The sequence below is a fragment of the Lepidochelys kempii genome, chromosome 1, assembly GCF_965140285.1.
Source record: "Lepidochelys kempii isolate rLepKem1 chromosome 1, rLepKem1.hap1, whole genome shotgun sequence".
NCBI lineage: Eukaryota > Metazoa > Chordata > Testudines > Cheloniidae > Lepidochelys > Lepidochelys kempii.
The window spans coordinates 55,107,610-55,131,196 of record NC_136380.1 but is presented as its reverse complement, the minus strand read 5'-3'; the positions used below and the strand labels follow the sequence as shown (position 1 = coordinate 55,131,196).

Below are 23,587 nucleotides of genomic sequence, written 5' to 3'. Positions count from 1 at the left end.
CAATCTTGCAGCCATTACTCAAGCAAAATTTCCATTGACTTGAGTCAGGATTGACAGATCAGCCCCTATTTTTATGTTTTGAAAGTTTATTACAGAAGAATCTACATACGAAACATCTGTTTTAGGAAAGTCCATTTTGATTATGTGCCACATTGAGTCCTGAGACCGTAACACTGTCTGTGGTTCACAGCACCTCCGTAACAGAAGGACACCAACAAGATAAACCAAAGTCTGTAATACTTTGGTCTAATTTCTGTGGTTGGGTTTAGCCTGTGGATGCTGGATGGCGTTGGTGGCTTGTGATGTACAGGAGTCAGACTAGATGATCTGGTGGTCCCATCTGCCCTTGAACTCTATGAGTGCCAAAATCAACAAAGGAGCTAAATATGAATAGCTTAGCTCATTGTGGTTTTGGTGACCCTCAGCCCAGACCAGCAAAAGTTTGACAAACCTGGGACTTGATTGCTCATCCATCTGGGAAGACTGAGAACTAGAGATGGTGAAATAAGTGACCATTTCTCACAAAAAGTTTTAACCCTCTTGACTAAGAACTCAGGGTGGGATTCACAAAGGTATTTAGATACCTAACTCCCACTGAAATCAATGGGAGTAAGGCACCTAAATATTTTTGTGAATCCCACCCTCAGTGCTTGTCTGAGAATCCCTTCTCTCCACATTTTCCTTGCTATCCATCTCCTATCCAGAAGATCCTAGCACCTGGCCCCTCATTGAACCTTATCAAAGGTAAGAAGGAGGAATCATAGAGTTTGTTGGGCTGATAAGACAGAGACTTAATGGTTTAGGGAAGGCTCAATCATGAAGGTTTTCCTTGGAGATTCAAGTTCAATAACCTCCAGCCTTCAGATGTTGATTCATGATGTTGATTCTCTCCCTGGGAAACCACAATCCAGGGTTCAGTCACGAGCTGCTTCATGAAGTGAGCCTGTTATACTTGCACAATCTTAACAAACATGAGAGAGAAAAAGAACATGATTTGGGGGCTACATGGATGAGGAAAAGGAACACTTAAGCCTTTGTTAGACTTTAAGAATTGTCTCCTGAGGAAAGCAGTGGAAGCTCCATCCCTTAGACATTTAAAGATGGACTGGACAAAGCACTATGCTGTCTGGAACAAATCCTGCCCTTCTAAGGAAACTGTCACAATTAGCTACCTGTAATTTTTATGAAAAGAACAGGAGTACTTGTGGCACCTTAGAGACTAACAAATTTATTTGAGCATAAGCTTTCGTGGGCTACAGCCCACTTCATCGGATGCATAGAATGGAACATATAGTAAGAAGATTACATATATATTACACACACACACATATATATACACATAGAGAGAACATGAAAAGGTGGAAGTAGCCATACCACTGTAAGAGGCTAATTAATTAAGATGAGCTATTATCAGCAGGAGAAAAAGAAACTTTTGTAGTGATAATCAAGATGGCCCATTTAGACAGTTGACAAGAACGTGTGAGGATACTTAACATGGGGAAATAGATTCAATATGTGTAATGATCCAGTCTCTAGTCAAACCCAAGTTAATGGTATCTAGTTTGCATATTAATTCAAGCTCAGCAGTTTCTCATTGGAGTCTGTTTTTGAAGCTTTTATGTTGCAAAATTGCCACCTTTAAGTCTGTTACTGAGTGACCAGAGAGGTTGAAGTGTTCTCCTACCAGTTTTTGAATGTTATGATTCCTGATGTCAGATTTGTGTCCATTTATTCTTTTGCATAGAGACTGTCTGGTTTGGCCAATGTACATGGCAGAGGGGCATTGCTGGCACATGATGGCATATATCACATTGGTAGATGTGCAGGTAAACGAGCCCCTGATGGCGTGGCTAATGTGATTAGGTCCTATGATGGTGTCACTTGAATAAATATGTGGACAGAGTTGGCATCGGGTTTTGTTGCAAGGATAGGTTCCTGGGTTAGTGTTTTTGTTGTGTGGCATGTGGTCGCTGGAGAGTATTTACTTCAGGTTGAGGGGCTGTCTGTAAGCAAGGACTGGTCATGGCTGCTACTCTGAAACCTGTAATTTTTATGGTTTCACGATAATTGTCATCTACTGTAAGTCTCCAGTCTCCATTCTGGCATGCTAATTATTCAGGGACCTACTAATGACTAAAACATAGCTTTTACATTGTTTGTATGTATTTGTTAAATGAAAATATGAATAAACATTATGTAGATTGCTCCCTAAAAAAAAACCCTGAAGACGTAAATCCATAGAAAAACCTTTTAAAATCTTGGACTATCAAAGAAGGGTAAAGAGTTCTTTACAACGCTTAATCCTCAATTTCTTTTTTTCTTCCCTAGGTACTGCACAGAAGTCACTGGCCACTACAATTTACATATCATTCTAGAGCTGAAAATGCTCCATTGTAAATACCAAATTGAATGACAGACAGACAATCTACGTGTCAACATAATCGTTGACTCTCCTGCACATACTTAACCTCTAAGAGTCACAATGGTGAAATTAGATATAAATGCAAAAAGCCTATGACATTTTAATGTTATGCTTTCAGCAGAGAGGATATAAAAGATATAATTTCTAGTAGGTATTATGCATTTTTATTATTATTATTATATTATTCAAATGATGATGGATCAGGGAGAACAAGGAAGAGTTTGAGACAATTAGTTTAAAGATTCAACCATTTGAGTATCTGGTGGGATGGTTAATACATTAACCCCAAATACAGGGTCCCAGTCCCACATTCCTTACTGAGGAAGAGTATCCCTTTAAAATCAATAGGGAGTTTTAGAAGTGTAAAGACTGCAGGATCAGACCCCTTTTCAGAGAAAACTTTTCAGGACATTTCATGCCACTGGAGGGTACCTACTGGGGATATAGCTATGTTAAGAACACCCCCCAACATCAAGTTTACACATCCAATCTAACACTTTATAGCAACAAGATGGGTGAGGTAATATCATTTATTGGACCAGCTTTTGTGGGTGAGAGGCACAGAGCTCTTCTTCAGGTTCTGGGAAAGGTGCTACTTTCAGTACCTTTTCCAGAACCTGAAGGAGAGTTCTGTGTAGCTCAAAAGTTTCTCTTTCTCACCAACAAAGTTGGTCCAATAAAATATATTAACTCAATCACAGAGCAAACTCACTAACAAATGAGAACTTGGATTTTTCACTTCTGGAACTAATGTTATATTAGAACAATCAGTGCTCCTAGCATACATTCCATCCAAGGATCTCAAAGCCCTTTGGAAGCATTGATGAATTTAGCCTTACATATCTGTGAGGTAGATAACTATCCTTGTTTTAGTAAAATGGGATAGTTATCTCAAGGCTCTCTAATATCCTGGGACCGACACGGCTACATCAACACTGCGTACTTTAAAGCAAGTAATTATAAGGGAAATGATCATTCTAGTGTGGGGCACATGCAGCTGATTAGGAGTTAAAAGATGTGCCATCTACATGAGTGTTTTAGGCCCAGATCCATTGAAATCAATGGATGTTAGATCCCTAAATACCTTTGAGGATCTGGGGCTTAGGCACTTTTGAAAATCTCACTAGGCACCTATCTACATCCTTTGGCGCCTCAATACCTTTAAAAATCTGATCTACAGGTGATAGAGCTCAATTTGACCCATCCACACTGGCCAACAAAACCATTTTAGTAACACTGTGTAGCCACCCAAGTGTTTAATTATGCTTAAGAATGTTGTGAAACAGCTTGTTGTCCTGGGTAGATGGGGTCACACCAGGGAAGAATTTTGGTCCAACCAATCATTAAAGAAATCCACTTAGCAACATAAGATGGCTCTTGCTTTAAAAAATTGTCTGAAGTGTATGGCACAACAGTCTCAGAATTGTAGGCTAGTCTATTTAAATATCCTTCCAACCCCTTCAATCCCAGACTTTTACTCTGGTTACAAAATCTCAATCAGGGATCCCAGATGAACCACTCATATGTGATGGGCCCATTGCAAATACAGTAGCTCGTTAATGGAAAGTAAGCTGTTCACATAAGTTCTGTGTTGTGCATTAAGATTCCCATGGACTTCAGTGGGTTTTGGATAAGATCTTAAGCACCTAATCCAGTTCCTGTTGGAGCAAATGGCAAAACTCCCAGTGACCTAAACTGAAGTTGGATCAGGCCTTAATTCAACAAGAGAAATGCTATAAATATCTCATATCCTACATTGTGCTGTATCATGGTTAATCTTCCACTAATCGTTTCTATAGGAAAAATATATTAAATATACATACATCTATAAAGTATCTCAAAATATCTCTTTTGGTCTATGTATCCATCCATATTCTCTATAAACAATACGTCATCTGAAAATGAACATTAAAAGATGTCAAAGTCAAAAGACATGACATAATATTGCAAACAGGTATTAATTTGGGGATCACATTTTCATTTATTAATGTAGATTAAGAGTGTATTGTTATAAACCACTTTAAAATATTTTGTATTCATTTTATAATCAGTACAAGCAGGTGGAGTTTGGTAACAGAGTACACTTTTTACAGTGCAGGCCAGTTGGTGAGTCAATAACATATCCTTATCTTGCTCATTCCAGAGGGAAAATGTGAAACATGCGTTAATTAAAATAATGAGCAATTGTACAAAAGATAAAGTAGAATGTGCAGTGTGATGAAAGGCTTCATTTCTAAATAAGTGTCACTGGGATAGAGAAAGTGCAGTCAGATTTGGGATGGGTGTTTTTTTGTTTTTTGGTTTTTTTGCTTGCAAATGAAAAAGACAAAGAACAGAAATTAACAGCAGGACTAGAGATGCAGTAAGTGGGCATGCTACTATAATGGGGGGTTTGGGGGGAATGACACTGTATTCTAGTGGCTGAGAATAAGAACTGGGTTCTAGATTCTATTCCTAGGTCTGTCCCTAACTTACTGTGTAGGTCGTTTAAATTCTCTGCACCACAGATTAGTCTTCTGGAAAATGTATCTAACGATAAACAGTCTTTTTATTCTGTGTCTGTACAATGGGGTCACGGTCCACGACTGGGGCTCCTAAGTTCTACCACAATACAAAAGAATAAATAATAATAATATTTACCACACAGGAATGAAGTGAGGTTTAAAGGATCTTTGTAAGCAATGTAAAATAACCTCAGTAAGTAAGGAGATATGAAAAGGAAATCGGAGTTTAAAAGCAAGATATAATTAGGACGGCATAGTTGAAAGGGTAAAATCTTTGCAATTGCCAGGAGATAAGTGACCAGCCAAAGAATTTTGAACATCAGACATTAACAGGCTTATTTGTTTTCAAATAGCTGTCAACACATCGTTTGTCCTCTATGACTCTGGGATTAATATCCAACCATGGTGCAAGCGGGAGTTTTACAACAACAGTGCAGTTTAGAATATTTGCTTTCCTCTTTCTAAAAATCAGCTGTATTTTTGCAAAGAACTTGTGACATCCCGTGCCCTATTTGTTGAATCGCAAGGTTGCATTTCTTACAGATATGCCAGGGACTCCCCTTTTCTATTTCTTTTCATAGAGCATTATCTCAACTGGAGTAGGGTATTTCCCACCATGCTCACTGCCTCTCTGGCTGTTAGTGCCACTGTAAAGTATTTCAGACCATCTCATGCTTAGGCAGAGTTTTAAGCTGAACTCTCACTTACCAGTTCGAGCTTTTTCCCTCAGGTTATTATGCCTCTTTATTGCACGAGAAAGGTTCCAGCAGTACCTTGCTATAAGTCCAGTGGTTAATAATAGCTATAAAATCAACTCCCGTCACTGCTGATGTGGTTGCTACATCAAATTACCTTGTAGCCTATTCAAAGCCATTGATACAGTGCTAGTTACTATGAACGGTCTGATTTCATGCCCCGTAAGTTATAATTTACCAGCAGGGTTTCCAGTGAATGGGACAATATCTGAGTGTGTGTATAAAACTAATTCTGTGATACACAGATGTGCAGTGACATTTTTAAAAAACATGCACTGATGTTTTAGAGCTATGCCAGATGACTAGTAAACAATCAGCTCCGTGTGCCATTGCCTAGAAGAAGCACTTCATTCTCCCTCTCTCTCACTAGGGAATTCTTTTTCTCAATGTACTGGAGAATGGTGTCATGGCACCTCAGACTATAAAATGTTATGCCTCTGGGTATTGTCAGTATCTGCTACTGTACATTATGAGGCTGTTCTCTGGCACAATTAGTCTCTCCAGGGGAATTCTGGTGGAATTTTAGCTAATAGTTTCAGATCACTGAGGCAGAAATGTTCAGTAACATGTTTTTGTTCTGCCTCTAGCCAGTAGGATAGCTGTGCACAACTTACAACCATTAAGCAAGTCATAGAGGCAGGGGTTGGAAAGATCAGAGAGAAAATATAATGACAACTGAAAGTGTTGGAAAATTATTGGGGTTTGGCTGAGGAATGAGTTTAGACAAATTAACACATTTTTTGAAAGAAGGCCATTTTCACCATTAAATAAAGACCCTTGGAATTCAAATTCTCCCTAACCCCCCTGCTTTAATTCACTCAATGGAAGCAAGATTGAGCCCTTAAATAACTGGTTACTAAGCTCTTTTTGTTCCTAACTGCACTGCAAATATTGCTATTCCTGTCAGAATGAACTTTATCCACTGAAAGAAATACTCTATCCTTTTGCACGGTGACGGAAAAGGGCCTAATTTCAGGGCTGGATTATTTCAATACAAATGCTTTCTATAAAGGACGCAGTGGACTCTGCATCCAATCAACAGGCCCTTGCCTTTGTGAACTACAGTAAATCGAAGATGAATGTGGCCCTCATGGTTGAGAAATCCACTGACCTTCATTGCTGGGAAGCACCAGAGCTGGCACAATGCAGATGGGCGATTTGAACAGTGATGGGCTAAGTGGTACTATGCTTTTCAAACGAGCACTACTTTTACATTCCTAAAACAACAGAACCATGCAGCTTCATCGTTTTTGAATGTTTTAAATCCTACTTTGCGCTATGTTATGCCATGTGAATAATTGATCTTTGCCATTAGCAATGCACTGCTTACACGTGGTTGCAGTGCAAAGCACTGTGGTCTTTGAACATGTTGCTCAAGACTACAGTGCTAATACATCAGTTGACAGCACAGATTGTGTTCTGGGACAGCAGGCTGTGGGTTCAAGTTTGAAGACTGCAGGCAAAATAGCTACTAACACCCAGTGCTGACTTTGCAGTAGTGGTTTAGGCAGATGCAGCATTGCTGGAGGAGCTGGGTGAAATCCTGGCCCCACTGAAGTCAGTGAGAGTTTTGCCATTGATTTCAGTGGGGGCCAGGATTTCACCGGATATCTTTTGGAAGGGACATTTCAGGGAAGTCCTTTCTGCCCATTGCTGCTGGCTGCTCATGTAGGAACCTGGGGGCCAGTGGATACCCTCAGGAATGGTAATAGCACAGTGAGGCTTACTCGTCCATGACACCAGCTCAGCAATCTGACTTATGAAAGTCATTGCAATCTGCCAGTTGTTCAGTGGCCTATACAAAATGAGCTAGTGATCTCAGTCATGATCCTTGTGGATAAATGTCCACATTACAAAGAAATAATTGGGCACCTTTGATCATCTCAGCAGGTGAGCCAAAAAGGGAATGGGCCTTGAGGCTGAGCTACACTTACACCCATAGAGATGAGTTGAGGTACTTGGGTAAGAGAGGTTTGGGAAGCTTGCTCTGCCATTACCTGTGCTGGAGAGGCAGTAGGTCCTGGTTACTGCTGTCAACTTTTTAGTCTGCTACAGCTGTCCAAAAAGTTTTGGAACTACTGTACTCCACTGACCTTGAGGCTGAGCTACACTTACACCCATAGAGATGAGTTGAGGTACTTGGCTAAGAGAGGTTTGGGAAACTGCAGTCTTCAAACTTGAACCCACAGCCTGCTGTCCCAGAACACAATCTGTGCTGTCAACTGATGTATTAGCACTGTAGTCTTGAGCAACATGTTCAAAGACCCACATTCAAACCAGAGTTAGTCTATAGGATACACTCAAAAATCACCAGTTTACACATAAGGACAACCTTTAGATCAAGGCTTAGAAAAACCACCACTCGGGGAGGCGCTGACTGTAGAGATCAGTTTGTTGGCTGCAATCCGAGTGCCTGCCAATGTGAATGAGAAAGTAACAGCTCATTAAAGAGAAGTGAAATTCCAGCATTTCTCAAGAGTAAAGCTTATGTCAGGTTAATGATATGAGCCATACCCTTTGCCATTGGATGTCATGCTTCAAGTTCCTAGGATGGATTGAAGGCAGAATCTGTCCATGTATGTTCTTCATGTGTTTTAAATAAAATGAAAGTGAAACAGATGCGTCATGCTGCATGCCTACAGATAGACTTCATTGTATACCCTCTTCTCCCACAAAACCAAGGAACGATGCCCACTGCCACAAAGATCCTTCTAATGCCTGCAGTGCATGAAGCTATTGTTTATACCATTTTACTGTCTCTTAAGTAATGGAACCTGTGATCAGAAATCCTTTCTGTGGGAAAACAATGTCACCTCCATTACCCGAAGGATATCATTAATGGCTTTATCCCGTTGTCAGAGTTCTGTTGTATTGCTTGGCAATCCTGTTGGCGTCTTATTATCACACCGTTACGGGGAAGAGTTAATGGAATGAAATCAGAGAATTGCTGAGCATCTGTTAAACAAATTGTTTTTCTCTTTGTGTGCATGAATTTTAGTGATTTAGCTGTTGACTTTTCCAGGATTATGACTGCCAAGAATCGGGCAGAAGCCCATAAATTTTGCATGGAATAACTGAACCATCTTTAGGATGACAAACATTGCTGCATTATTATTCCACAGTGTCTAGAGGGATTCTTTTCTGGGACCTGACAGAACTTGAGCCTTCCTTAGAATGCATCGGATTACAGGCACAGCATGGGTTCCCTCTTGCCTTCTATGTCTAATGAGGAAAAGTCAAAGAATTTTCAACTGTCATTTGATCTTAGTTCAGACCTATCCCCCCCCCCCATAAGCTCTATAATGCTATGAGATTCTACAACTTTGTTAGACTGGCTTTATGGTGGATCAGCTGCCTCTGGCGAAGCAGCATTCAAAAATAGCAAAGTGTTCTGAAGGGACACACTGGAGATCTCTTGGGATGCACAGGCAATCTCAGGGAGACAACAAGAGAATTGAATTATTTCACTGCTTTCCATGTTATTCATATTAGTGACAAAATGCCGCCACAGTCTCAACTTCTTAGTAACGAGGAGGCCGGTGGCACCTTAAGGACTAACAGATTTATTTTACTGTTAGTCCTTAAGGTGCCACCGGACTCCTCGTTGTTTTTTGTGGATACAGACTAACACGGCTACCCCTCTGATACTTAACTTCTTTGTAGTCAACATTGTGACTGTATGATCAGTGTGGGATCTGGAAAGAGTTTCTGAAAGGGCAACAAGAAGATGCCACACTGAGTACTGACATCATGTAAGTCTTGATTAATTAAAATAAAGGTGTAAAACAAACAATACCCAGATATCTTAGAACAGTGGCTCCCAGCCTTGTAATGTATACCAGTAATCGTCCTTCACTCTTTTGTAATCAGTACTCTAGGTTTCCCCTCCTCCCCTTCTTATGATGGATCTCTGTATCTAGTGTATTACTGCTACCTGTCTCTCCCTCTCTTGTGCATACTCTGACTGGCAATAGACTAGTCTTTCCAAAGTCCAGTCCTGCCTTCATTGCAGGTCAGAGCATGCAGAGTAAACTAGGAGTCTGCAGGCACATGCTGATTCAGCCTTAATCAGTAGCAGCCCATATCAGTAGCACCTAGGAACTACTGCATTTTGGGGCTCTATAAATACCTTAGATAGATTAAACAGAGACCTGAGTTTTCTAGAAAGGCAGAATTGTACGAAAAGGTTGAGACCCTTTGTCCTATAATACCTAACTCAGCAGTAAATCTCAAAGTGCTTTACAAATGAGCTCACAGTTATTTTGTAGAGTGGGAAACTGAGGCACAGAGCAGTGAAGTGATTTAGCCACAGTCACCCCACAGGTCTGTGTGGCAGAGGTGGGAATAGAACTTAGGTCTCCTGAGTTTGAGTCTAGTGCTGTACTTGGTAGACCATACTACCTTTCTGTAAGCAGAGCTTCCTATTAGTTGTATCCACCAACTTTAACTAAGCGAGTCCTCGGCCAAATTATTGAAAACTTTTTATTCTAGACAGTTTGTCTGGGTTTGGAAATTGCCTTTCAGATGGTGTCTGATACCAGTTGACTGCCTAAGTGCATTTGCTATGGCAGGTGTGGCTGGTTCTGACAATCCTCCACAAACACAACTATTGAATATATATTATTCTCTGGAAAATTAATGCACTTGTTTTATTCTTTTAATTTTCTCTTCACTTCATCTCCTTTCATTTGAAATCATGGTAATTAAAACAGTGATGTACTGCCAATAGTTTAAAAAGGGGCCCTTACAAAAAATTCCCACCTCAGCTTGTGACACATCCCAGCTGCCAAAGTTGCTTGTACTGCAGAGAAGTGAGACGCTATTTTTATGGTTTCCCATTTAAACAAAAACACTTCCCATAATAAAGAGGGAGTCAACACCACTTGGCAAATACATTTATTTTAAGTGCACTTAGCTAGAAATACTGACAAACCTTGTTCCTGAAAAATAAACTGAGTAGTTATATGATGATCAACTTGCATAATCTCAGGTTGTAGGCACGCATCTGTAATGGGAACTTTTGCAGGATGGCCATGACACAATTCGGTAGGTGCAAACTGAACCAGGCAATATCTAGTCTCTGGTTCTCCCCTGAAACCATTTTCTAGTACCCCATACCCAGTTCAAATCTGCCCATTCCTCCCATCCAATGGCCTTCGGCTCCTCTGCTGAACCCAACTGGCCTGGAGGGAGGAGGGCAACTGCTGCTCCTGGGCTCTTGCTGCTGCTGCTGCCGCCCCAACTGCTCCCTTGGCTGGGCCAGACACCACCCACCCCCCTCCCTTCTCTGCTACCTGGTTGCTGGCTAGCTGCTGCTCCAACTACAGCCCTTGCGGGGGGGGGGGGGGCTGCTGGCCCGCTCCCCAGAGGGGGGGAGTGAGGGACCCCTACCTCAGCCGTTGCTACTACTGCTGTGGACACCACCACCACCTGTGAGGGGTCCTCTCTGCCTACCTGGCCACCAGGTTGTTGCCTGGGGCTGCTGCTGCCTTTGCTGCCTGGGAGCTGCTGGACCCCGACGGAGGAGAGGACGAGGCCATCTGCTGCTGGGGGAGCGCACAAGGACTCTGCAGACCACTGTGGAGGGGGCCTGAAGGCTGAGTAACTTTTGAACTGTGCTCTTGTGGTGGGGGTTTTGACTGTGTGTGTGGAGGGGGGCAGGGGTGTGGCGTGGAGCCTGCCTCCAAATCCATCTGTGTGTCCCCCCCAACCCCCACCACCACCGTCGGCGCTGCCCCCTCCACCACCCCCCAATGGACACTTACCATCTGCCTCGAGCTCCTGCCTCTGGGACTCTGCTGCTTGCTTGGCCTGCCGCCCCCTTTCACCACCTTTTGGGCCTGAAGCAGCAGCCAGCCTATACTGACTCTTTACAAGCGCACGTGGGCACATGTGCCCCATCCTGGACTGACCCCCTTCAGCAAGCCCCGAGCTTTGTCCCTGGCTCCCTGCCCCATTTTGCCCCTTGCAGCCTTTTTGCTCTCCCCTTTACCCCAGCACCTCGCTGGCTTCAGGGTGTTTGCCTGCCTGCCCCGCCCTTTTCCCTCTGCAGCCTTTGTTTGTTTGCCCCCCCCCCGTCTCTGAAGCTAGCCCCTTGGTTCCCTGTCCTGCCTCCAGCCTGGTTCTCCCCCCTCCCCACGTGGTACCCCTGCCCTGATTGGCCTCTTACTCAGTGTGCCCAGGCCCCCTCCCATGCGCTTGTGCCCTTCCCCTGTTTGAGTTTGCCCCATCTCACTGCACTTCCTGAACGTTGTTATGATCCCCTTCCCCTAGTGCAGCTAGAGGAGCCGGATTCCTACCCTGAGTCGGTGACTGTCCCCCACAAGCCCTTGATAGCCCCCCCTGTCCAGCCCATCCCTTTTGGTGCCCTCCTCCCCTGCCTGCAGCCTAGCGGGGAGGAGTGGTTGACCTGCTGCCCCTTTCCCCTCCTCTCTCTGGTGTTTTCCCCTCCCTCCCTGCTCATTATGGCGGGGGACATGACGGGTGGGGTCCCTCCAGCAGCCCTAGATACCCCTCCCCCGCCTTCCACTCCATCACCCCCCCAAACCTGTACCTCAACCGCCGCTGCCAAACCACCTGTCACTGCCCCCTCTGGGGCACCGGCAGCGGCGGACACTGGGTGACCTCCACTGCTGCCATGTCCCTCCCCCCCTCAGATTCTGGGGGAGCCCCCCCAGCCGGCGGGAAGGGCCAGGGTAGGAATAAGGGGAAGGGCCCCACCAAAAAGACCAGGCCGTCCATGGAAGGGGCTGCCCCCACTGCCGCGGCTCTGCCGCCGGCTGCGGCATCCCTCCCCACTGCTCCTTCCACCAGCTCTGCAGGTGTCCCTCCCCTGGCCCCCAGGGCGTACGCCCAGGTGGCGGCAGCCCCCCCCCGCCTGCTGCTACATCATCTCTCCCGCCCACCGCCTCCGCTACCAGCTAGAGCCATGACCAGGAAGCACGGCGTCCGTTGCCTCCTGGTGCCCGCCTCGCCCCACGTGGAGACATACGTGCAGGCGTTGGCGAGGGCGGTGGGGCCCACAGCCATTGTGGCGGCCTCCAAAATGTACGGGAAGGTGATCTTCTTCCTGGCATCGGCGGCCGCCGCCCAGGAGGCGGTGGAGAAGGGCCTGGCGGTGGGGGGCGTGTTCGTCCCCCTGGAGCCGCTGGATGACCTGGGCATCCGCCTGGTCCTAACTTCCGTCCCTCCCTTCCTTCCCAATGCCACCCTATTACCTGCCCTTTCGACCCTGGGGAAGCCCATCTCTGTCCTGAGCCCCCTCCCACTGGGCTGCAAGGACCCCGCCCTCCGTCACGTCCTCTCATTCCGCCGGCAAGTGCAGCTGCAACTGCCGCCACAGCGTAGGACGGAGAGGCGCTTGAGAGATCATTTTTGATCCCCTACCAGGGGGCCCATTACCGGGTGCACTATTCCACAGGGGAGGCCCGGTGCTACCTCTGCTGGGCGATGGGGCATGTCCGGAGGGACTGCCCCTTGGCCCGGCACGGAGAGGCATCCGGGATCCCCGAATCCCGGCAGGGCGCCGGCCCCATCATCGCCGGCGCCCCTGGCTGCCCAGCGCCCAAAGCCGCCCCTCCTCCTACTCAGTTCATCACTGCTCCCGCTCGGGCCCAAGGGGCACTCCCCGACGAGCGGGAGAGCCCCGCCTTTGCTGCCTGCAATCCGGCGGGGCCCCTAGAGGAGGGTGTGGCAGGGATACTGCCGAGCATGGGAGAGGGCCCGTCCCAGGGGGAATCTTCCCTCTCTCATTCCACCCCACCGCTGCCTCCCACGGTCCCTGAGCCATCGTCCTTGCCCCCCGACCCGACCCCTGTTAGCTGGCCCCCCGATGATGCCATGGAGGGCTGGGCCCTAGTCCAGGGGAAGCGGGGCAAGCGGAAGGCTTGAGCTCCACTCCTTTCCACCGATGCGGAAGCCCCCCGGAAGACCAGAAAAGGGGACGCTGATGCCGAGCCCTCTGCCTTGCCCGCAGGTGCCTGCCATCCCCTGGTGCCGGCTGGGGAAAACGTGGCAGCACGGGAGGGCAGTACTGTCCCTCCATTGGAGTCCCTTCCCTCCAAGGCCCCCAATGGAGCCCCACCTGCCCCGTTACCATCCGGAGCCCCCGTGAGTCCCAGGGCGAGCGTCACTTTGGGCACTGGCGGGGAGACCTCCGGGGTGGTGGAAGGAGAGCTCCCCTCCATTTAAGAGGAGATCGAGGCCCTGGGTCTGACCCCACTCACCCAGGGGGAGGACAACCCTCTGCCAGCGGGCCTCAATCTGAGCGACCTCACCCCGGCCCCGCCTTCTCCATGCTCCCTCCCCCTAACCGCTGCTTCTGCTCCCGCCTCCGAGGGTTCCCTGGGCTCCTCCATCTACCCGACCGCGGGTGGCACCCTGCTGTTGGCCACCAAGCCCACCAAGGCAACCGCCGGTGCTGTGCGGCTGGGACCCAAGCCCCACGGGTTGCCCTCGTGGGCGTGGGACGACCAACCTCCTTCCTGGGTGGGGACCCCACTGAAGATGCTGTGGCTACTACTCCAGCCGTGGTGCCAGAGCCCAGCATCACAGAGGGCCCCCTGCCCCGCCCCCAGCTCCCTGAGCCCGATCGAGAGGGGCCATTTCCCAACGGCTTGGCTCCTGGGGCCCAGGATCCTGCCTTTGCCCCTCTCCCTGACTCTGCACCCAACCCCTGCCTTGCTCCTACTCTGGATCCTTGCCCTGCCCCTGATGTCAACCCCGTCCCTGCCCCCTCCACCTCCCGTGTTATCATTGCCGCCCTGGGGCCGTCATCTCCTCATTCCTAGAGGATAGCCCCCAGGGAGTGGCTGCTGTATTTCCCAGTCCCGACTCACTAGGGGGCTGCTATCTTCCCTCCGTCGCCCCCAATCGAGCCAGGGTTTGAGGGGGGCTGCGTGGCGCCAGCCCATCGGGCGCCACGTTGGGGGTCTGCCCCTTGCCTGCCCATTTCGGTGGGCCACGGGGCTGTGTCAGTGGTCCCTCCAGAGGAAAGCCGGGGGCTAGTGACCCCAGCCCCCCATACCCTGCGAGAGAAGCTGCAGGAGTTCCTTGAGGACGTCCGGGGCTCCCGTAACAAGGTGCAGCTTGCCCTGCAGCGATGGGGGGACTTCCATCAAATCCTCTGGGCCACGAGGGCCCTCATGGGGGAGGGTAAAAGGACCGGGAAGCAGGCCACCGTGGCTTACCAGCGGGTCCGCCTCTTCCGTGACTCCCTACTCACCTATGGGGTAGGCCCATTGGGAACTGCGACCATCCCTGCCGGCGAGAATCCCCCCCAGCCTTCCTCATGGCACCTCTCACCATCACAACGTTAAACACCTGGGGCTGTAGGATGGGTCTCCACACGTGCCAGGTGCTCTCCTTCCTTCGGGAGGGGGGGTACTCTGTGGTTTTCCTGCAGGAGACCCATACAGATCCAGATGCTGAAGATAGCTGGCGGCTGGAATAGGGGGACAGGGTCTACTTTAGCCATCTCACAGTCTGTACAGCTGGAGTGGCGACCCTGTTCTCCCCCGACCTACGGCCCAAGGTGCTGGGGGTTGCCGAGGCTGTGCCAGGCCATCTGCTGCACCTCCGGATCCGTATGGAGGGGCCCGTGGTCAATCTTGTCAATGTCTATGCCCTGATATCGGGCCCAGAGTGGCTGCATTTCTTTCAGCAGGCGTCTGCCTTCCTCAGCACTTTAGATCCTTGTGAGTGCCTGGTCCTGGGTGGGGACTTTAATACTACCCTCGAGGAGTGGGAGCCCAGCCACCACGGACGTTCTCCGGGAGATAGTTGACCATCACTCCCTCGTGGACGTCTGGCGTGACCACCACCCGGACAATGTCTCGACATTCACTTTTGTCCGGGTGGACGTCGGTCGCGCCACTCCTGGTTGGACCACATCTATTTATCACATTTCCACCTTTCATGGGCCCACCCCTCCAGCATCCGGCCAGCTCCATTCTCCGATCATCACTTAGCCACCATGACGGTCTCTGTCTGTGCAGAGAGGCTGGGGCCGGCCTATTGGCACTTTAACAACAGCTTGTTAGAGGATGTGGGCTTTGTGGCGTCCTTCCAGGAGTTCTGGCTGGCCTGGCGAGGGCAGCGGCGTGCCTTTCCCTTGGTGCGGTGGTGGTGGGACCTGGGGAAGGTGCGCGCCCAGCTCTTCTGCCATGACTACACTCGGGGTGCCAGCCGACGGAGGGATGCGGCGATAAGGCAGTTGGAACAGGAGGTCTTAGAGCTGGAGAGGTGTCTGGCTGCCAGCCCTGAGGATCCATCCCTCTGCGGGGCATGCCGGGAGAAGTGGGAGGAGCTCCGGGCCCTCGAGGACCATCTCCCCGGGGTGCCTTTGTTCGATCCGCATCCGCCTCCTTCGGGAGATGGATCGCGGCTCCCGCTTCTTCTACACCCTGGAGAAAACAAGGGGGGCCAAGAAGCACGTCACCTGTCTCCTCGCAGAGGATGGCACCCCACTCATGGATCCGGCGGAGATGTGCGGGAGAGCCAGGGCCTTCTACGCAGGCCTTTTCTCCCCAGATCCGACTGATCTTAACGCTTGCAGAGTGCTCTGGGACGAACTCCCGTTGGTCAGTGCAGGCGACCGAGACCGGCTAGAGCTGCCTCTCACTCTGGCCGAGTTCTCGGAAGCCCTCCGCCGCATGCCCACGAATAAATCTCCGGGCATGGACGGGTGACCATGTAGTTCTACCGCGTGTTCTGGGACGTCCTCAGCCCAGACCTAGTCACCGTCTAGGCAGAGTCTTTGCAGAGCGGGGTCCTCCCTCTTTCGTGCAGGTAAGCCATGCTTGCTTTATTGCCAAAGAAGGGAGACCTCCGCGATTTACGAAATTGGCGTCCCGTCTCGCTCCTCAGCACGGACTACAAGGTTATAGCAAAAGCCATCTCGCTGCAGCTAGGGTCCGTGCTGGCGGACGTGATCCACCCAGACCAGATCTACACCGTCCCGGGCCGCACCATCTTCGACAACTTGTATCTGGTTCGGGACCTCTTGGAACTCGGGTGTAGGGACGATCTGTCGTTCGCCCTCCTGTCCCTGGATCAGGAGAAGGCATTCGACAGGGTGGATCATGGGTATCTCCTGAGCACTCTGCGAGCATTTGGCTTCAGCCCCCAGTTTGTGGGTTTTCTCCAGGTGCTGTATGCCTCCGCAGAGTGTCTGGTCAGGCTCAACTGGACTCTGACCGAACTGGTCAGCTTCGGGTGAGGAGTATGGCAGGGGTATCCCCTCTAGGGCCAGCTGTACGCTCTGGCGATCGAGCCCTTCCTCTGTCTCCTCCGCAGGAGGTTGATGGGGTTGGCGCTGAGGGAGCCGGAGCTGCGGCTGGTCCTGTCGGAGTACGCCGATGATGTGCTCCCCGTGGTCCAGGACCTAGGTGACCTAGTGCGGGTGGAGGCTTGCCAGGCCGTTTACTCGGCAGCCTCCTCCGCCCGGGTCAATTGGGTCAAGAGCTGTGGCTTGGTGGAAGGGGACTGGCAACAGGCAAGCTCCCTCCCACCCGCGCTTCAAGCCATCCGGTGGAGCGCAGGTCCACTGCTCTATCTGGGCATTTACCTTTCTTTCACACATCCATCTCCGCTGGAGAACTGGCACGGTTTAGAGGGCAGGGTGGTAGAGCGGCTCCGGAGATGGACAGGACTACTCCGGTGTCTCTCCCTTCGAGGGAGGGCACTGGTGCTTAATCAACTTGTCCTGTCCATGGTCTGGTACTGGCTCAACACCCTGGTCGCGGCCCCGGATTTCCTGGCCAACCTCCGGACGTTGATTCTGGAGTTCTTCTGGTCAGGACTGCACTGGGTCTCTGCAGGGGTTCTCCATCTGCCCCTGGAGGAGGGAGGGCAGGGCCTGAAGTGTCTCTGCACTCAGGTCCATGTCTTCCACCTCCAGGCCCTGCAGAGGCTCCTTTATGGTGCAGGTAGTCCGGCGTGGAGCGTACTGGCGCATGCCTTCCTGCGCTGCTTCCCAGGGCTCTGATATGACCGGCAGCTCCTTTATCTCCATCCGAGAGGTCTTCCGCGAGACCTCTCTGGGCTGCCAGTCTTCTACCAGGACCTCCTCCAGACCTGGAAACTGTTCGCAGCGACCAGGTCTGTGGCGGCCTCCGTGGGGGAAGATCTCCTCACGGAGCCCCTGCTACACAACCCCCAGCTCCGTGTGCAGGTGGCGGAGTCCCGCTTGGTGCACCAGAGGTTGGTCCTGGCAGAAGTTACCAGAGTCTGAGACCTCCTGGACTACGACCGGGGAGACTGGCTGGATCCCCTGACACTCACTCAGCGCATGAGGCTCTCCAGACCTCGTACTCCCCTGTGCATACTTCAGGAGATGAGGGCCGCTTTGCTGCCCCCTGCTCGGGTTTACCTTGACTGGGTCTTAAGAGAGGGCACTCCCCGCCCACCCTCCACCCCAGGCCCTCCGGACCTTTTCATCGGGCTCCTGCCCCATGGACCCGACCGACCCCCCCACCCCTTCACCGTGAGCTGGCTACGCGAGCTGCAGCTGGTCCAGTTCCAGACCGCGCCAAGGAAACATCTATACACGCTCATGCTCCACACCTTTCATGTCCCCACCCTCGCGTCCCACCCTGACACAAAGTGGCGGGACCTCCTGCCACCTCTAGAGGGTGAGGAGCCCCAGTGGGCCAGCCTATATTCCACCTTAGTCCCGAGGCCCGCCGGGGATATCAGTTGGCGGCTTCTTCATGGGGCCGTGAGCACAGGCGTGTACTTGGCACGGTTCACCCCAATCCCAGACACCTGCCCCTTTTGCGGTGAGGGAAACCCTGGCGCACGTCTACCTGGAGTGCGCCAGGCTGCAGCCCCTATTCCGGCTCCTCACGAATATTTTGTTAAGATTTTGGTTGCACTTTTCCCCTCACCTCCTTATCTATGCACTCCCTGTCCATGGCGCCGCTAAGTCAAGGGACCTCCTGGTCAACCTCCTCCTGGCCCTGGCTAAAGTGGCCATCTATAAAACTAGGGTGAGGAGGTTGGCCGATGGAGTCTCCTGCGACTGTGGGGCCTATTTCCGATCCTCTGTCCATTCATGCCCCCGGGCAGAGTTCCTCTGGGCGGTGTCCACTGACTCCCTTGATGCCTTTGAGGAGCAGTGGGCACTGTCTGGGGTCCTCTGCTCGGTGTCCCCGTCCGGTTCCCTTCGTTTGACCCTTTGACCACACTCCTGTCCCTGTTGTTCATTAGTTGTCCCCCGCAATTATTTGGTTTTCCAGGTCCTGTGGACCCCCTCTTGGGCTGGGGGGGGATCCTTTAGCAGTGGGCGGGCGAAGCCCTTCCTGGATCCCAATAAGGCCTCCCATCCATTCATACTCTTTGCAACTTCTCATTAACTTTTCCAGCCCTCACCCACTCCTCCCAATCTAATTAATTCAATTCTGTCTCCTCCCTTCCTCCAATTTATCTCTATTCATTCTCCCAAGCAATTAATCAGTTCTGTGCCCACCCCTCCCCTTAATCAATTCCGTTCTGCCCCTGACCAATACATTTGTTCTGACTGCCAATGTCATTTCAATTATGTTCCCTTCCCATCAATTCTACCGCTCTCCCGCAGTGCATCTATTAGGCACATAGGAACTGCAATGCCACTCGCACCAGTGGCCCATCTAATTCCAGTAGCCTGTCTCTGACAATCCCCAGTATCAGATGTTAGAGAAAGATTCTTCCAAACCCCACCCAGTGGCTTGGATAGCTTATGCCTTGAAATAAGTAGGGTGTTGTCCCTTGGGACCACTCTCATTCTAGAGCTCACTATGACCTCTGAATCCTACCCCTCTGAGCAGAGCTCATCATTGACAGAAATCTTCCAGCAGGAGGGAAAAGATGTATCGCTCACTGCCTGAAGAGCTGCCAGCAAATCCTACGTACAACAAGCAGCCCCTGAATCGCTAGGGCTGGCCCCTCATCTCCTTTCCTTGTGGCTCCCTGAGCTGCTTCATCTGTTCAGTACACAAACATTGAGTTGATGAGGGGGAGGATGTAGCTGTCATATGGTTTCAATTTAGTTTTTATTCGACTTCCTGTAGTGCTGGGTCTTGGATCTCTGCCAAAACCACAGAGCTTAATTTCCCACCTTTGTATTTCTCTCCTCTCAGGATCTTCCCATCTGCTGAATTTCATCTGCATAGGTAAAGTCACGTTTGCCAGTTCTTTACTTCCAAAAACACTGCAGTGTTTGCTTCAGTTTCTCCAGACTTCGACTTTGATTTCAGGTGCTGTGAATATTGACTCATGATCCCCCTGGCCCCGTCAATATGATTCCAGAGTTGTCTCCATTCTCCACTCTTTGCAGTTTTGTAGCAGTGACTTTAAATCTGAATAGTTAAGGATCTGTTAATATTTCCACCATTAGCTCCTACGTTTATACTCAGTAAAGTCACTCACCAGCACTTGTTTTTTCTATAAAGGAGGACTGGTATAAAAAAAATCAGCAGCTGCTTTTATGTATTTTTATGTACTGCACCCAGGGAGAAAACACTGATGAGCTCCCGAAGGCAAATGCGTTCAATTGAATTCCTCAATCTATTTTTTCCATTTTTATTTTATATTCAATTTCAAAGTCCACAAGTAAAAGATAGCAGCTACAAAACCCTGTATCCTATTGACTGGGGTTTATACAGCAGCCTCAAAAATGTGTCCATGGAATAAAAGAAGGGAACAGTAGGCTGATTATCAGCAAATAGGTTCTGACGGTGAGCTCTATCAGTTTGCAGTATATTTTCTCAAGGGAAGTGGTAGAAACCCCATTGTTGATGTATTTAAAATTGGACTGGGGGAAACACTAGGATATCTGACCAACAGCTATAGGTCTAGATTGTGACTAACTTTGGTAATACTCCCTGCTAGTCCCCTGGGCAGCTACATTTGGGATCCCCAACACTGAGTCTGAGAAAGGAGGAGAGAGCAAGGGCTGTGCACCCTATATTCCCCACTGCTACAAAGTGGATGGGGAATAGGCAGAGACGGATGGGGCCTACTACCATGGTTCTACTACCCATCCCCCATCAGGACACCAGCCAGCCCAAGGGGGGAAGTTAGCAGCATTCCAGGATCCTTTTCAGGTTGTAAAAGAAAGTTACAATTTATTTCCCCCAAGAAGCACAGAAGAAACAGAGCGTTCCAGCCCCTTCCTGGGACTCCTCCAGGGGCTGTAAAGACACTGTCCTGCCCATAGGCAACCCTGAGGTCAATTTGAAGCAGGTCAGTTGTTGTGGAGACGGCAGTACGCCAAACTCTCTGAGCCTTGCAGTACTGGTATAAACTTGTGAAATTCCCCCCCGGGGCAATGACAGACCCAGCACTTCTTGGAGTTAACTCTACAGATGTACAGTAGGCAATGAACCTGAACAGCCAACACACAGACGAGATGCTCTAACGTGTAGGGTCAAGGGTTACTGCATGGTGCCTTTCAAAAGTCCCAGTTCCCTGGAGCCAATGGCTTATTGGGTTGACATGATTCAGGTGAGTCAGTTTCATAGCTCAAGGAGTGATATGGGCAGCATCATATCCAATTGCCTTTGATTGCTCTAACCTGATGGACCAGGGACCTAGTTTGCAGCTGGATGAACTGAAAGTGGTTTTTCAAGGTATGTATACACAGCAATGTAAGACCAGGGTTCAAACTCAGGCACCAGCCTAACTCCCCTTCCATCTATGCACAAATTGTGCTCACCTAGATCTTGGGCCTGGAGTCTCAGGACCCCATGAGGATGGAAGATCCCAGCCTGAGACAATCCAAACCTATGGTTCAAGTCCTATTGCTTTGCAGCGTAGATGCAGCCCCCACTGGACACGTACACCGGAGGCTGCCAAAAGTATGGCACAGGCTGATTTTCTTTGTCCTCTGCACAGAGGTTTCCTCCACCCTGCACCATGAACAAAGGGCTAGAACATCCACATTTTGGGAAGGTGTTTAGGAAGTGTGGCATACAGGTGTTTGGACTCAGGCCCACATAATGCAGTATGAATTCTAGAGCCCCAGAATTCAACAATTGCTAATCTGGGGTTTTAAACAAGCATAGATGCTGAAGCCCTAGGTTAATGAACCAAGTAGCTGTTAACTCAAGGTCTACTAACCCTGGGCTTATATTGCAGTGTAGACAAACTCAGCATTAGACAAACCCATGACCTTCAAAATTGTAGTGAGGGACCTTAACCATCCAGCCCCCCTTTAACTAGAAGCCTTAGCTGTATCTTATTTAAGGAATCAAAAACTTCTGTGCTTCAGAAGACCAATTAAAACCCTTCCTCTTGGAAGCCAGATAGGTCACATCCTGCTCACCTATTCCTCCATCACATCTTGGATTGGTTTTTGCATATCCCTATGGTTCAATCTCTCTCCCAGAATGTGATTTAGGAGGAAACCAGCAGGCCCTGAACACTGGTGGGGAGGTTTAGTGTTACCTGTGCCAAATGTCTCTCCTGTTCTTTAGTCACCATTTAGTTAGTACTGCATTGCAAGTACATAAAAGGTTGTTACAAGAAGGAAGGAGGAAAATTGTCCTTAACTTCAGAGGATAGGACAAGAAGCAATGGGGTTAAATTGCAGCAAGGGAGGTTTAGGTTGGACATTAGGAAAAACTTCCTAACTGTCAGAGTGGTTAAGCACTGGAATAAAATTGCCTAGGGAAGTGGTGGAATCTCCATCATTGGGGATTTTTAAGAGCAGGTTGGACAAACACCTGTCAGGGATGGTCTAGAGAATACTTAGTCCTGCCTTGAGTGCACAAGATTGGACTCGATGACCTCTCGAGATCCCTTCCAATTCTTTTATTCACATGAAGTTTTATACATCACTTTTAATCCTGCATGGTCTAGGTATGATTTATTTGACTTGCATTTTGCTTCTCTATTGTCCCATCGCTCACTCATTGCTCTTCAAGCACAGGCTTATCGACTGTACCTAAATACTGATTAGACACGGCAGGCACCAGAGTTAATTGTGCCCCGAGGCTATGGAATTCTGACAGCAGATCACCCAACTGAACCCAGGTTTCAGCGTTTCTCACTGCTGAAGCATTTCACTCGCCCTGGCTGGCTTTTCTGAACTTTTTATCTCCCTTTATAACAGGGTCTTATCCAGCTGTATAGATGGGTTGTTAATATGACGGGTGGATGTTTGCCTGCCTTCCCCACTGTTAATTAGTCAAAATGATTCTGAAAAAATAAGATTCCATTCCTCCCATCTACATTATCCATTTAAGGCCACATCTGTACTTAGAATTAACTTTGACTCATCCATCAATGGCAGCTATTTCATGCAATCTGGTCTATCCTGGTTTTAAGAAGAGCTAAGTGTAACCAGTGCAAATTAGGGCTTTCTTTGCCAACACTTGGGGTTGGATTAGTGCAGCTATGCTGTTGGATGGCCACCTCTAGCTCCCAAACACAGATAAGGTCTTAGAATCAAACCCAAATGGACATGTTTAATTAACTCTTTATTTTCATTATTTATCATGTATTTACATGTTTATCATGTGACTCTTCATTTCTGGGGTCTAGTCAGGATCAGTGCCAACATACCACACTTCTGAAGAGCAAACATAAGAACGGCCATACTGGTCAGACCAAAGGTCCATCTAGGTCCATCTAGCCCAGTATCTAGCCAGGTGCTTCGGAGGGAATGAACAGAACAGGTAATCATCAAGTGATCCATCCCCTGTCACCCATTCCCAGCTTCTGCCAAACAGAGGCAAACATTGACTTATGTGTTGGCCCAGACTGCATCCAATGGGTATGTTGCTATCTTTTTGGGTAAGAATACCTCCAATCATCTTCACTGCTGTGTAATCAGTCTTTTGAGCAGGCATAGGCCAACAGAGGGCAATGTGATCCATCTGCTAGGACACTAGATGTGTTGGTTTTTTCCTCTTGCTCAGAAGGGA

General features: G+C 49.1%; 1 protein-coding gene across 2 annotated transcripts in view; it reads left to right on the top strand.

The window, feature by feature from the left end:
- LHFPL6 (LHFPL tetraspan subfamily member 6) overlaps window positions 1-23,587 on the top strand; it is a 251,499-nt gene that overhangs the window by 225,921 nt on the left and 1,991 nt on the right. The window contains exon 4 of one of the 2 annotated variants that reach the window (XR_012158734.2): window positions 2,329-2,569. The gene's annotated coding sequence lies outside the window, so the exon portion shown is untranslated. Of the gene's footprint in view, window positions 1-2,328; window positions 4,266-23,587 lie in introns of those variants that run through there. The other variant, XR_012158732.2, reaches the window with a different exon arrangement.